Source organism: Pleurodeles waltl, chromosome 3_1, assembly GCF_031143425.1.
Source record: "Pleurodeles waltl isolate 20211129_DDA chromosome 3_1, aPleWal1.hap1.20221129, whole genome shotgun sequence".
Lineage (NCBI taxonomy): Eukaryota > Metazoa > Chordata > Amphibia > Caudata > Salamandridae > Pleurodeles > Pleurodeles waltl.
Window position 1 is genome coordinate 1,075,529,282 of NC_090440.1, and position 14,279 is coordinate 1,075,543,560.

A 14,279-nucleotide genomic window follows, 5' to 3' on the forward strand; every position below is an offset into this window, starting at 1 on the left:
AGGAGAGTCAGTGATATTAAGGCGTTCACTACTAAAGAACCCTTTTCAGTTTTTTCTGATGACTTCGTTATGCTCAGAACCAACCCCAAATACATTCCCAAGGTGCCATCATCATTCCATCTCAATGAACCCGTGATACTGCGAACCTTTTTTCCAAATCCCACTACGATCGCAGAGAAAACTCTACACTCTTTGGACATCAAAAAATGCCTCAAATGTCATCTTCAAAGTACCAAACAAATCAGAAAATCAGACCAACTCCTGGTATCTTATTCTCTTGGACGACAGGGAACAGGAGTAACCAAGGCCACTATAGCCCAGAGGATTTCCTCGACAATCCAATTCTGTCACACCAAGGCAGGAAGACCGCTTACTAGGCGCCCGAGAGCCCACTCCACGAGAGCAGTCTCCACATCGGCTGTTTCAGGGTATTGCCCTTGATAAGATATGTCAAGCTGCAACATGGAAAACTACGCACTCCTTTACGCGCACTTTTGTTTGGAGTCATCACAGAGAACCGACTCTTTAGTAGGACAAGCTATTTTACGGCATCTCTTTCATTAAGGTCAGACCTTTCCTTAGTTATATAGAAATGGTTTAAGATGCAAATAACTGTGATTTCCATTATATATATATATATATATATATATATATATTTTAATATGCTTCTATGTAAGTATATGCATGTATGTATATCTTTTTATATATATATATATACATATATATATATATATATATATCTGCATTTATAACACAAATGTTCAGTATATGTGTACATGTACTTAGAAGTATCTATATTCCTCTGAAGCTCATGACGCAAAATTTATGAGTCAACTATTTTATATTGGGAAGAAAGGATCTTCATGCTCGCACCATCCATCCACCGTGGGTATAATGTTTATCAACAGTACTGCTGACTATTCAGATTCAAGCATTTACTTACCTGTAACTACAGTTATCCAGTATTGGTACCTTTCATAAATTCCCATGCGACCCACCCTCCTCCCCTTTGATGCTCGCATTTCCTCTCAGGTTATAATCTTTCACTCTCGTGCTGGAAAATCTGAGGGAAGGAGCTTCTCTGGAGAGTGTTCTAGAGGGGGCTGGTGCCTGATTGGTCAGCAGGCAGATTTGGGTCCTTTTCACAAAAGGACATGGATAGGCTATATGAGCAATTAATGTCTCCATTATAGCCTATGGCAAAACACTTTTGTTTGTTAATTATTGCTATTTTATGTACCGTGGGACTCCCACTTCGACGACGGGGATGATTCAAGCATGTGAATTTATGAAAGATATCAATACTGGATAACTGTAGTTACAGGTAAGTAACTTGTTTTCTTCCCACCTATGAGATATAAATTTAGAGCTTGCTTTAGAGCTTGCTCTAAAGCTAAATTTTGTGTCTGATTAGATTTTGTTTCTGGTGACCCAAGATTCGAGGTGCGATAAAATAACTCTCATTAAAATCTTTATCTTGGAATCTAGTAAAGAGATGGGTCAGTAATAGGAAAGTTGGAATATGTCCCTTTTTTAAAAAATTGGGGCAAATATTGCTCTCCTCCGAGAAGATGTAATAGGTCCTGCAACTGCTCTCCTGAGCACATTTGTTAACAAGGGTGCCCATAGCAATATATTTGATTTATAAATGTCAACCGGACCCCATCTGCCCCCGGTGCTTTCCCTGAGATACCCTGGTTAATGGCCACCATAACTTCACTCATTTTAATGGAAGGCATGCTGTTACCATAAATCCGGGCATCACTAGCTGGCTGTTTGTGGGCTCTGCGATGTAGGATATATTACTATCTGTCCCAAAGATGCTTGTAAAATGAGACACCTATTGCTTAGCCGTAATCATGCATTTTACCCTTGAGGCCTCTGTATCAGTAAGCAAAACTGTGGTTACCACTGCCCAAAATGTAGAATTGTCTCCAGGTCATCCCATGCTTTAATCCTGATTTCTCTTTTCCTGTGCTCTAAGGCCTTTTTTAGGCTATCCCTGCTGCTCTCACATATTCTGCTATGTGTGGATTAGCCCTCAAGGTTGATTTCAGGGGTTTATGAGCACTAGTGCAGGTTTTATTGAACCAGCTTTGGGGTTTAGGCTCATGGCTTTTCTTAGGTACAGATACATTATTTGACGCTGATCTGCATAAATTATCAAACCCTGCTTATAAGGTGGGGGGCTCTGCATCCTCTGTTGGGCAGTTTAAAACTAACCGCAAATTCTCTTTTATAATTTTCTGGTTGAAATCAATAGGGTTTACTTTTCCCTGTTTACGGCACAAAACCATGTTTTTTTTTAAATGGTCATATCCTCGGGTTCCTCCGCTGACATTTTACTAGGGTGACAATTTAGGTAGATTACAAGGGGATTATGGTCACTGTTACACCTTGGAATGATGTTATACTCTAAAAGAGAGAAAGAATATTCTGCTGATATTGATATAAAATTCAATCTTACTTTTTCCACTAGAACCTACAATGTTGGGACATCATTCTCAGGCCTATCGGCTATATCTCCTGCAAAGATGAGGTCGTATTTCAGGATACAAGGAATTTAGGCATTTCCCAGGGGCTGAGTGCCTGAAATGCGACAGATCCTCATCCTTACCTACTGGTCCACAAACCCTACTTCCTCTATGGTGGCACAATGAAATATTAAAGTCCCCCACCCATATAACCTTTGCATGATGTGAAAGCTGTGAGGTAAAATACTCAGAAAGCTATCCAGCTCCTGAACCACTTTACACTCTCTTTGATTGAATATGTTGTAATAGAAATTTAGTAAAAGTATGTCAAGTTCCATGAGAAATGTTAATAGATCAGAAAAAAAATGAGAGGCCCTGAGGATGGTAATTTCAGTGCCTGTTAACTTAATTGTTACAAAAGGAGCAAGACCACCCTTTGCTCTTTCTGCAGCTGAGGGAGCAGCTGGCTGAGACAATGCATTGTACCAATCTGAAAAAATTGGCTCTGTTGCCCATGTTTCTTGGCAGCACATAATATCGTGAGATGCCACAAAGTCTATCCAGTCAGGATTATCTAACTTGGTACAGGCACCTGCTATGTTCCAGGAGATCAAGCTTAGGCATTTGGCCGTCGCTAGTAGGGTAATTTAAGGAAAATGGTCTGCATTTAAAAAAAAGATTGCTTTATTTAATCTCAACCCAGCAGGCCACCATCCCTGTGATTATCGCCATTCACAATGGGTCGCAAATGGTGACCTACCTCATGAATATTAATGAGGTAGGTCAATTTGCCACCCATTGGGAATCGCTAAATGAAACTCCTAGAGTTTCATACATTCAAATAGTGTTTTTAAACACAAGAATCCTTGCTAACATGCTCTTATGGTATTTTGTGCCGAAATAAACTGGACTGAACTGAAAATAGTGATGATGTAATTGTGATTTGCAGATAATCGCGATTAAGTAATCGCTATTTGGAAAAATTATACATCTGGCCCTTGGAGTATGAGCATGTCGCACCTCCTTTTTGTAAGCACTCAGAGCCATAGCACTGTTGTTAATTATACAGCATTCTGCACTAAAAATTATACACTGCTTGAGCATTAACATGATATATGCTTGAGCATGTTTCAATGTCAGTTGTTGGCACATGGTTGACCTTAGGATTGTGCAAAGGTCTTCTGTTCATCATGAATTGGTAAAAATATGTGGTGGATGTTTTACTGTGGCGTGCATATGCATTTTGGCACTCTAAGTAACCCTTGGATGTTGTTTTTGGATTGTGGTCAGTAGTTGTTCATGTGATCAATATTCAATTTGTCTGTTTCCCCTCCTTGTTCTCTTGTCATTGTCTGTCTGTCATTGCCATATAAATTACAGTTTTACCTCTGAAGAAGGGACATCCAGTCCTGAAATGCAATTGGGTTTCATGAATTACCAGCATCAATGTTTGGATAAAGGAATTGTGTACTGTGTAAATCACAACACATGTTGTGTTGATTTATTTATGAAAATATGGACATATTTGCAGTGAATTTACTTGCATTGTCATTAAACAATTGATGCAATTTTCATATTGTGATATGTTGTGTTTAACTTCTATGCAACTCAACTGTTAATGCTGTGCAGAGAGGTTCATACCCACGTCAGTGGTTTGGCTGTTTACTGTCTGAATTACGTATGCCACATCTAGGACTCAATCACAAGTGCCTTCTCAATACCAATGGCACCAACACCTCTGGGTGAAATTCTGAAGAATAATGAGGAATTCTTGGGAAAATCAGATCCAGAATTATTGACTCCCCTTCTTAATTCCTGATTTCTAATTCAGCCTTCACGGTTTCGTTGGTAATTCCTGTCAATCTATGTTAACACCCAGAGTTACCAGTACCTGTAGTATTGTAAATAGGAGGCAGAATTACAGGCTAGTTACTGTTTTACTCAAAATAACCTCCTATATATTTTACTCATAATAGGAAACAAAACATCTTGTTATGTTTCAGAATAGACTACCTTGCAGAGAATGTGTAGTTGACCACCTTTAGCACTACCTAACTCACACTAATTCTCCCATTTTCCCAACCACTCCCTGAATCAGGCTCTTTTTTTATTAGAAAGGAGGTAAATGCAAAAAATCAAGAAGGTATGCCTGTGGTGAGTGTATTAAAATTGAGTATTATTTTCCATTTGTAGGTAGTGCTTTTACATGAGGAGAATGTAACATGCCTGTTCTTTTTAAACTCAGGTAATACAGTAATGTACACACACAAAATTTGAAATAGTATAGGGCTTACTATAATTGTGATTAACACAATAGTTATTCTAGGTGGAGACCTCAGAGATAACATGCATCCTCAAAGGTTAATACATTGTTCAATAATTACACAATAACCCCCTCTACTCATACATATAATAACATTGGTCTTTGTAAACAATCAGGCACTGAGAATATGATTCAGGAAATTCAGAAAATTATAGCTAATAAATATACCTTGTTATGCACAAAAAATATGTTATGTTGCTTCCTGATTTTTATATATTAGAACAAAATCAGGTATTTTCTAGTCCCCTTTGTTAGAGGAGTTTTGAATAGTAAAGGAGTGTCGCTGGGGTCGAGAGGTACTTGACAGATGCCCAATTTTTTTAGGATCTGAACATGAGATACATTTCCATAAAATTAATCTGACTGTAACAGATTTACATGGTTGAGGTTATCCTCAAAATGTCATATGAACACAGCCCTCCTTGATCTAGTTTTATGAAAACACTCTTTCCTGCAATTTGTTGAAATTAGCCACAGAGCAGAAGGAAACACTTTATATCACAAATATAAGATGGTTTCTAGGCAGTGAAGAATTTGTCCCAGCTCGAGGAATTTAAGTGGGGCTGTAGAACTAAGAGCCAGATATACAAAGCCCTTTTGTGGCACTAGGTCCAGCCTTAGAAGTGGGGCAGAGTTTTCATTGGGACAAGAAAGGAAATGCTGGGTGGTAGAAATTCTGTGTAGTCCTTCTGATTCTGGAAGAATATATCACAGAAATGGAAGGAAAATGTGCAATTTTAGACAATGTGTGAGGTTTGCATGGTATTGTGGGAAAGAAAACTGTATGGGTTCCATTAAAGGCACACCATGCTGTTTCCCCCTGGGTGTCTAGTTTTCAGAAATGCCAGAGTTTGGTAGCTTTTCTTGTGTGTGTGTGCTGAACCAAAGCCCAAAAATTGCAGCTACTCCTTTTGTTGATAATGCCATATTGCATCTTGGACCCCACACTTTTGTGAACACTAAGCCCAATCACACAAACGAGGTTCCATTTTTGTCAGGAGATATGTGTGTTATTCATAGAAGTTCTTTAGGGTGACCTCTACAGTTAGAGCAGATTGTGCCATATACAACAGTGTCCACTTTGAACATTTTCTTGAATAATTTCACACTAGTAAATGGTGACCTTTGTTAAAACAAATTGTCTATGAAGTTCCCACACAATTTTCCTATTGGTTTCAAAAGTGGATGGATAACCAGGGGGTCAATTGAGAAGTTCCTACCAGTGTGCACCCTGAAATTATACACATATCGAGTACTTCTCTCAAACAGCATATACATGTTAGGGGCATATTTATACTTTTTGCTGCAAAACTGCACCAGCGCAGTTTTGCATCAAAATGTTTAGCACTGCCTTGCACCATTCCTGAGCATCATTCGCTTGCCATATTAATAGAATGGCTCAAGCCGGCGCAAATGGTGGGCTGTCGTAAAAAAATTACGTTAGCTGAGTGGGGTGGCGGTATGGGAGAAGGCAGTTTTGCACCAAAAAAAGCCTCTAACTAGCCAAGTGTCATTTTATGCCACAAAACCATCCATACCACATGACTCCTGTCTTAGAAAAGACAGGAGTCATGTCCACCACCCCAATGGCCAGTACAGGGGACCAGTGTTCCCTGTGCTTGGCCATTGCACCCTGTGCCATGAAGGGGGACCTAAATTGGTCCCCCTGTAGGAGGCTGGCCTGGTTTGTAGTGGGTACCTAGGGTACTTACACCTTATACCTGGTCCAATTATCCCATTTAGTGAAATGTAGGCAGTGTTCTAGCAGCTTAGGCTGTCTAGAGGTAGCTGTAGCAGAGCAGCATAGGCTGAACTAGGAGGCATGCAAAGCTCCTGCAATACCACTATAGTTACACAGTACTTATACACAATAAAAGACAATACTCAGTGTTACCAAAAATAAAGGTTCTTTATTTTAGTGACACAAGGCCAAAAATATCTTAGAGGCAATACTCCGTCTGGAGGTAAGTATTAAACACAATATATTCACAAGTAACCAAAATCAGGTAAGTAAACAGTCATAGAATAATGCAAACAGTAGAAAATACAAGGCTGTTTCTGTCGCTGGATTCAGCCAGCAAGCCTTGGTTCAAGCAAGTACATGGTTTGCGTCAAATAGGAGCTGCCTGGACCCAGGGGGGTCCTGGAGGTCTCAAAACAGACTCAAGGGACAAAGGGGGCTCTCAGCACTTTAGAGAGCCCTCAGAAGACCAGGTCACACCCACAGGACTCCCAGAACACAGGGACAAAGAAGATGCAGAGTGTGGTCAGTGCAGCACTACACAGGAAGGTCCCATGCCGCCAGAGAACAACTCAGCGAGTTGTGTGTTGCAAGATGGAGTGCTGGGGACCTGTGCTACGCTGTGCATGAAGGATTCTTGGAAGAAGTGCACAGAAGCCCAGTGAGCTGGAGAAGTCACGGTGCACAATGGTATTGTCACAGCACCGGGAGGCAAGCTCTTACAACCACCAACATTGGACAGCTGGACCTTAGAAAAGTCTGGGTCATGTCGGTCCACCACCTGTGTTCCAGGAAGCACGCTCATCGCCAGGAGAGGAGTCCCAGAGTACTGGTCGTCGTCGCAGAAGGGTGCCTGTAGAAGCAGGGAAGTGACTTCATCACTCCACTGGAGATTACTTTGGTTCTTCTGGTGCAGGGTGAAGACAGGCAGTCCTCCAAGTGTGGACACCTTGGAAAACTGTGCAAAAGTTAGCTGGAGTTGAAGTTGCAGGTCACATGAGTCATCTTGAATACTATATTGCAGTTACATTGGTTCCTGGAGCAGTCTGCGGTTGATCTGACGGTCAGAAGCTGAAGCAGAGGATGCAGAGGAGTCCTGGAGGAATCTTACAAACCGAATCCGAGGAAACACCCAGAGGAGAGACCCTAAATAGCACTGAGAGAGGAATTGGCTACCTACCCAGGCATACACATATGAGGAGGGGTCTCTGACGTCACCTGCTGGCGCTGGCCACTCAGAGGTCTCCAGAGTGTCCCTACATCTTGGCATCCAAGACGGCTAATGCCAGGGACACTCTGGAGGAGCTCTGGGCATCACCCCTGGGGTGGTGATGGACAGGGGAGTGGTCACTCTCCTTTCCTTTGTCCAGTTTCGTGCCAGAGCAGGGACTGGGGGTCCCCTGAACAGGTGTAGACTGGCTTATCCAAGGAGGGCACCTGTGCCCTTCAAAGCATTTCCAGAGGAGGCTCTGGGAGGCTACCCCTCCCAAGCCTCTAAAACCTAAAGGAAATCATTTCTCTTCCTTCCTGGGATTTAGCTGCTCAGTCCCCAGGAGGGCAGAAACCTGTCTGTGAGGTGGCAGCAGCTGGGGCTGCAGTGGAAACCTCAGAGAGCTGGTTTGGCAGTACTGAGGGTCCATTGTGGAGCCCTCAGGGTGCATGGGATTGCCCCCCAATACCAGATTTAAAATGTGGGAACAATTCCATGATCTTAGACACCTCATGTGGCCATATTTGGAGTTACCATTGTGCAGCTACATATATGTATTATCATATATGTAGTGCACACGTGTAACTGTATCTCCGCACTCACGAAGTCCGGGGAATTGGCCCTGGAGAACGCGGGGGCACCTTTGCTAGTGCAAGGGTGCCCTTACACACAGTAACTTTGCATCTAGCCTTCAGTAAATGAAGGTTAGAGATATAGGTGACTTATAAGTTACTTAAGTGCAGTGAAAATGGCTGTGAAATAGTGTGGGCACTATTTCACTCATGCCGCAGTGGCAGTCCTGAAGAACGGTTTGTCTGAGCTCCTAATGGGTGGTAAAAGAAATGCTGCAGCCAATAAGGATCTCCTGGAATCCCAATGCCCTGGGTACCTAGGTACCATATACTAAGTACTTATAAGGGGAGTCCAGTGTTTCAATTTGAATTGGAATGTGGAGTCACTAAACTATAGTGAAAATTTGGTAGAGAGAGCATAAGCAGTGGAGTTCTGATTCGCATACTGACAACACACAAATAGGCCACAAACTAAGAGCACTTGGGCCCTGGCTAGCAGGATCCCTGTGAGACAGGCAAAACACACTGACAAATAGGGTTTTAACTATGAGCTCTTGAGTCCTGGCTAATACGATCTAAGTGAAACAGGAAAAACACACTGACACAAATGGGGCAACCATGCTAGCAAGAGACTACTTTCTCACAACTGGCCATCTCTGGGGTGGGGATTAAGTCTGGCACTGTTGTCCCTCAAATACTGTTCAAAATACATATTAGTCTGGTCAACAATGTCATTCAAAATACATCATCAATGAACAACTGAACATTTATTCTGCAAAATGTTTTCAGCATTGACAATACACTCTGCAACACCACTAAAGGCAGGCAACTCAGGCTACATCAGGTTTGGGGCAACTCAGAGTTAAGCACTTCCAATGGGAAGTCTTCCAGCCCCTAATCCTCTTGCTGAACTATCAGCGTATCAGTGTCCTCTTCTAAAAGAGGCACTTCCTCTGCACTGATAGCGCCATCATCATCAGATGGTTCCCGGTGGACAGAAAATTCACTGGTAGAATCTTAGACTTCATCCTCTGTCTCAGATCTAGAGTCAGTCTCAGAACAATGGTCAGAAGAAGATTAGAAAAACAAACCAACAACCTGCTGATCGATCAACCCGCATTTAGCCATAATCCATGCAAATTAAAGTAACACAAGAAATAAGTCGACAATACCCTACACTGTGTAAAATAAATGTTTAAAAAAATTGAGGCTTTATCAAACAGAAAGTAAAATTAGTGGCATAAAGTAATCTGGAAGGAAAAGTCAATCAATACAAAGCACACAAGGACCTAGATACTCAAAAACAATTCACTTGCCAGAGACAGCTAGACTGAGGATTACCTACACGTACTCTGCACAGACAAGCAAGCATCAATAATATCAACTAGAACGAAAATACAAAAGAAAATTACACATACGATAACACAATACACATCTTGCACAAATCCAAAGAGAATTTGTCACACAATAAAACAGAAGCTAAATATGTTGCTATTATTACACCATTAAAAAGAAAACATTGATGCAGGGCAATAATACACATTTGGAGCAAACAGTACACACAACTTTTCCTTACAGAACAAATGCAACTACAAAAACTGCAGATCTACCAATGCCAGAACTGCAAGCGAGAGTCACCACCAAAGAAAGAAAATCTTTGCTCTAGAATAAAAACGAGAAATAAAACACTAAGATCACAAATGCAAATTATGACACAAAATAAAACAGTTAACATTATAAAACACTAGGAAGTCTGTCCTTGGAGGCAGATCTGCATAATAAATGTCTGGTTTGCCCCCAAAGAGGAGCACAAAGCAAAGCCAACAAACTGACACACCAGACAAACACCACTTGACACACACACACCACCATCCAAACACCAGACACACACATTGCCAAATGCCATTCAGCACACTCTGCCAGCTAAATGCCAGTACACCCATAGCCAGCCAAATGCCAGTATATTCAGGCTCTAGTTCACACACACACGCACACACACCAAAACATATTCCCTGATGTCCAGTGGTTTTCTCCCCATTCGGGGGCAGATCTATCTAAAGAATGGCTGATCTGTTCAAAGGAGGGGCAGAAAATGGTCAAAACACTTCCCCAATAATGGCGAGTGGACCTAGCTCAAGGGTCCACAACCCGACATTTAAACAAAATATTCTCTTGTGTCTAGTGGTTTTCTGCCTCCCTTGGGGCAGATAGATCTAAATATGTGGCCGACCTCCTCGGGAGAGGGGCTGAAAACAGCCAAAAAAATGGCCAAATAATGGACACCGATCCTTGCCCAAGACATCTAAAATAATTGTATTCCTGGTTTCTAGTGGTTGCCTGCCCCTTTGTGGGCAGATGGGCCTAAAAAAGATTGCCGATCTGTCCCTAGGAAGCGGAAATTGGCACAAATAATGCCACAATAATGGGGAGCGACCCTAGCCCAAGGACCACACTTTGACATCTAAAATAATGTTATCCCAGGTCTCTAGTGGATTTCTGTCCCCATTTGGGAGCAGATGGGCCTACAAAAATGTCCGATCTGCCACTGGGGAGTGAGAAATGTCCAAAATAATGCCACAATAATGGGGAGTGCCCCTTGCAAAAGGGGCCACTCTCCAACATATAACTAACATAAACCTTGGTGTCTAGTGGACATCTGTTCCAACCCCCTGGGGGCAGATTGGCCTTAAAATTTGGCTGATCTGCCTCCAAGGGGACAGAAAAATGTCCACTAATGGGGAGCTACCCTTGCCCGGGGGGCCTATCCACTCAAGAGAAGAAAATCCTAGGGGCTAGCTGGTGCATTCCTACTGCACTATCGCAGCCCCACACGTGATCCTGCAGCAGCAACTATTTCTTTCCCCGGTGCCTCTCCCATCCCACCCTGGAGAACAAACTTACCTTCCTCCTGGACTTGCAGGAAGCAAATGGCTTCCAGTGTGTTCCTAGGGTATTTACTGATGTGGGTGGGCATCATGCAAGCTGACATCAACAGATCACTGGGGGAGGGGTCAGGGGTGGCAGCAGTAACGCTTCCATGGCCATCCCTTGTGGGGCATATGGTGGGTTGGGCATGCCTTAGTGCTTCCCCATGGGTGAGTGTTAGGACGGTCTGAAGACATCATCTGCACACACCCACCATGGCTGAGGATGGCTACAGGCTTTCTTCCGCATGGAATAGGTTATTTTCCTGTAGTGATTGTTGTGGAAGCAAAAAAAATAGTTTGATAATGTTGCCAGTCTCATACTCTTCAGGAAAACCACAAAAATGAGTGAGCCATTTGTCCAATAATGTGCACTATCTATCTATCTATCTATCTATCTATCTATCTATCTATCTATCTATCTATCTATCTATCTATCTATCTATCTATCTATTTTTCTAAGCAAACTTGAGAGTTTTTCAGAGTTCAGTAATATATTTAAATCTTATGGCTAAATTATCACAATACAACATCACAAAACAAAATAAAATGATGGACAGAGGGTTGAAACTTTTCAAACACTCACCCCCAGTCACAGATCTGAGTTTAATCCATTGTCAGGATCTCCTTGGACAGAAAACAAGCATCCTGAGACTGGTCTGAGAGTGTGTCACCCTTCATCAGCCAGGCTAGCTTGAATCCAGTGGCGCAGTGAGCATAGAACCCAAGTCTGGGCATACCCTTCCCACTTAGGGTGACAAAAAAAAAAAAAAAGATGATGGATGGAATGTTGAACAATGCAAACATTCACTCCTATACACAAAGGTCTGGGTTTAATCCAAACTTTTTGTGACCACCACGCCACCCCAGTGTGGGCCCAGCCATTTGCAAATCAGTCTTGAACCTGTTCCCAATGGGAACAGTCTAGCCCTTTCTGCACAAAAACTATCCTGTCTGAAACACAGGCACTCTTGCATCACAGCACATGGGCGCCTGCTTTGGCCCTAGGTAGTCAAAAGGGCACCAGCGCAAGGAAATGACAGGAATGCATAATATTATAATAAATATGGCCCATTCCTGCCCTTTCACACAGTGCAATAAGTGGATGGATGTGGAACGCTGCGTGAAAGCTACAGAAATATGTCACTACGTCTTTAATGTATTTATGATGAGTGTATTGTGGCTATTAGCACAAAACCCAATGGAAAATCTGTTTTTATTTTCCTTAAGGCAAATCAACCATAGAAGGCTGCTTACTGATTTGTAGTTTCCTTTCCAGCATTAATTAATGGGTGTAAAAGAAAGCATAAATTTGAATATAGTCCAAAAATGTTGGCTAAAAATTCTTTCCAACTTAGATACTTCATTGATATGATACAAATTTGGTTCAATAACTCTTTAAGTCAAAGTGTGAGAGTCTACTGAAGGATTTATCGTTATCTACATCTGTATTTTCATTTAGTTCTTCAGCCCTCAACATGAGCCCACATGATATACTGATGGAGAGACTGGTATGTGGCCACTTAAATGGACTTGGATCATTTGTCATTGGTTTTGACACTGAAACGTGTCCTTCCTTACGAGATCAGATATTCTCAAATTAAGATGCCTGTTTTGCCAGACTTTGGTACATTCCCCCCCTCCAAAATGGACATATAAGGGATCCCCTGGCATACCGTCTGGGTATACCGTTCACTTTTCTTTTGCAGCCTCGTGTTCTGTATTCCCTTCTTGTATTGGTTGCCTTACCTGGCTCAATCTGTCAGCCTCTGTGGTATAGTGTGGTATAGTGTATAGAATAGAGGATGCATCTCGGTGGTCCTACAAACGTGATGCAAGGTTTAGATAAACCTCATGCCCTAGTATTGTGCTGCATAGTAGTTGCATACAAAGGCATTTCTCAATTTCTATAAACCAAAAGATTATGGATGGCTCTACTAGTCTTGCCAAGGTTTTACAACCCACCTTGCACCATTTATCATGTACAAATGCAAAAATAGCATTTTTCTTCAGTTAACTACTTTTCAAATTGGACGCAAGCTATGAAAGAGTGTCCTCTATCTGATGACAACAGTCTTCTCTGTATTATTCTCGGGCTGTTTAACTACAATACACACAAGTTGAGCTAAACTCAAATATTAAATCACTGCAAAATATATATGCATTATCTTATTCTACTGGGTATGAATATGTACATATTATAATTCTAGAGGTTAATATTCACATTTGGATGGATATTGAACACAACATTATTCCAGAAATAATATATTGTTGAGGGAAATGTGTCAGCGCAATTAAGCGTCTTCTCTCTCTCTCACTAGCCTATTCCAGCTTCAAAAGCTCTACTCTTTGTAGAATGCTTGAGTATAAAATAAGCAATAGACAAAGTAGTTCAAGGTCAATGAAGCTGAAATTCCACCACTTGATTAAGTAATCCCAAAGGGTAGAGAAGGCAGAGCATAGGCACATTTCAATCTTACAAGAACAAATGTGCCCAATTCATTCTCATGAATAAAGGTGAGAGCTTTGCACTCTCACGAGAAAGGGCCTCGACGCTGTTCCAAGATATCGTGCAGACATTATGTTGATACACAACACACTGGTATTAGATTCAAGGACACATGATGGAAATGCTGCATTGTTTGGCACAAGGACGTTGTTTTAAGATGTTTGATTTGTGACGGAAGGCTGCTTGCTTCATGCATTTACACCAGGCACTATATTTGTCATACTTTACAAAGAGCAGGGGATACATCGGCATGTAGTGTTACTTTGAACAAACCAGTTAATACATGATTACTGCTGAGATGTGGGTTGTGGGTCAGAAAGACACACTACCATGCCGTATAAAACAAACTTGGTAGAGTTAACGAAGAGTGCAGACAAATTGGCGGGTTTACTGCTGACAGTTCTACAGCGTAATTTGTTAGGATATACATGGTACATTGTGGCCAGCAACCACAATGATCACATTGACGGGAGCAGCGAGCACACCAAACATTCAAACACTAGCCACATGTACTACTTTAAATACT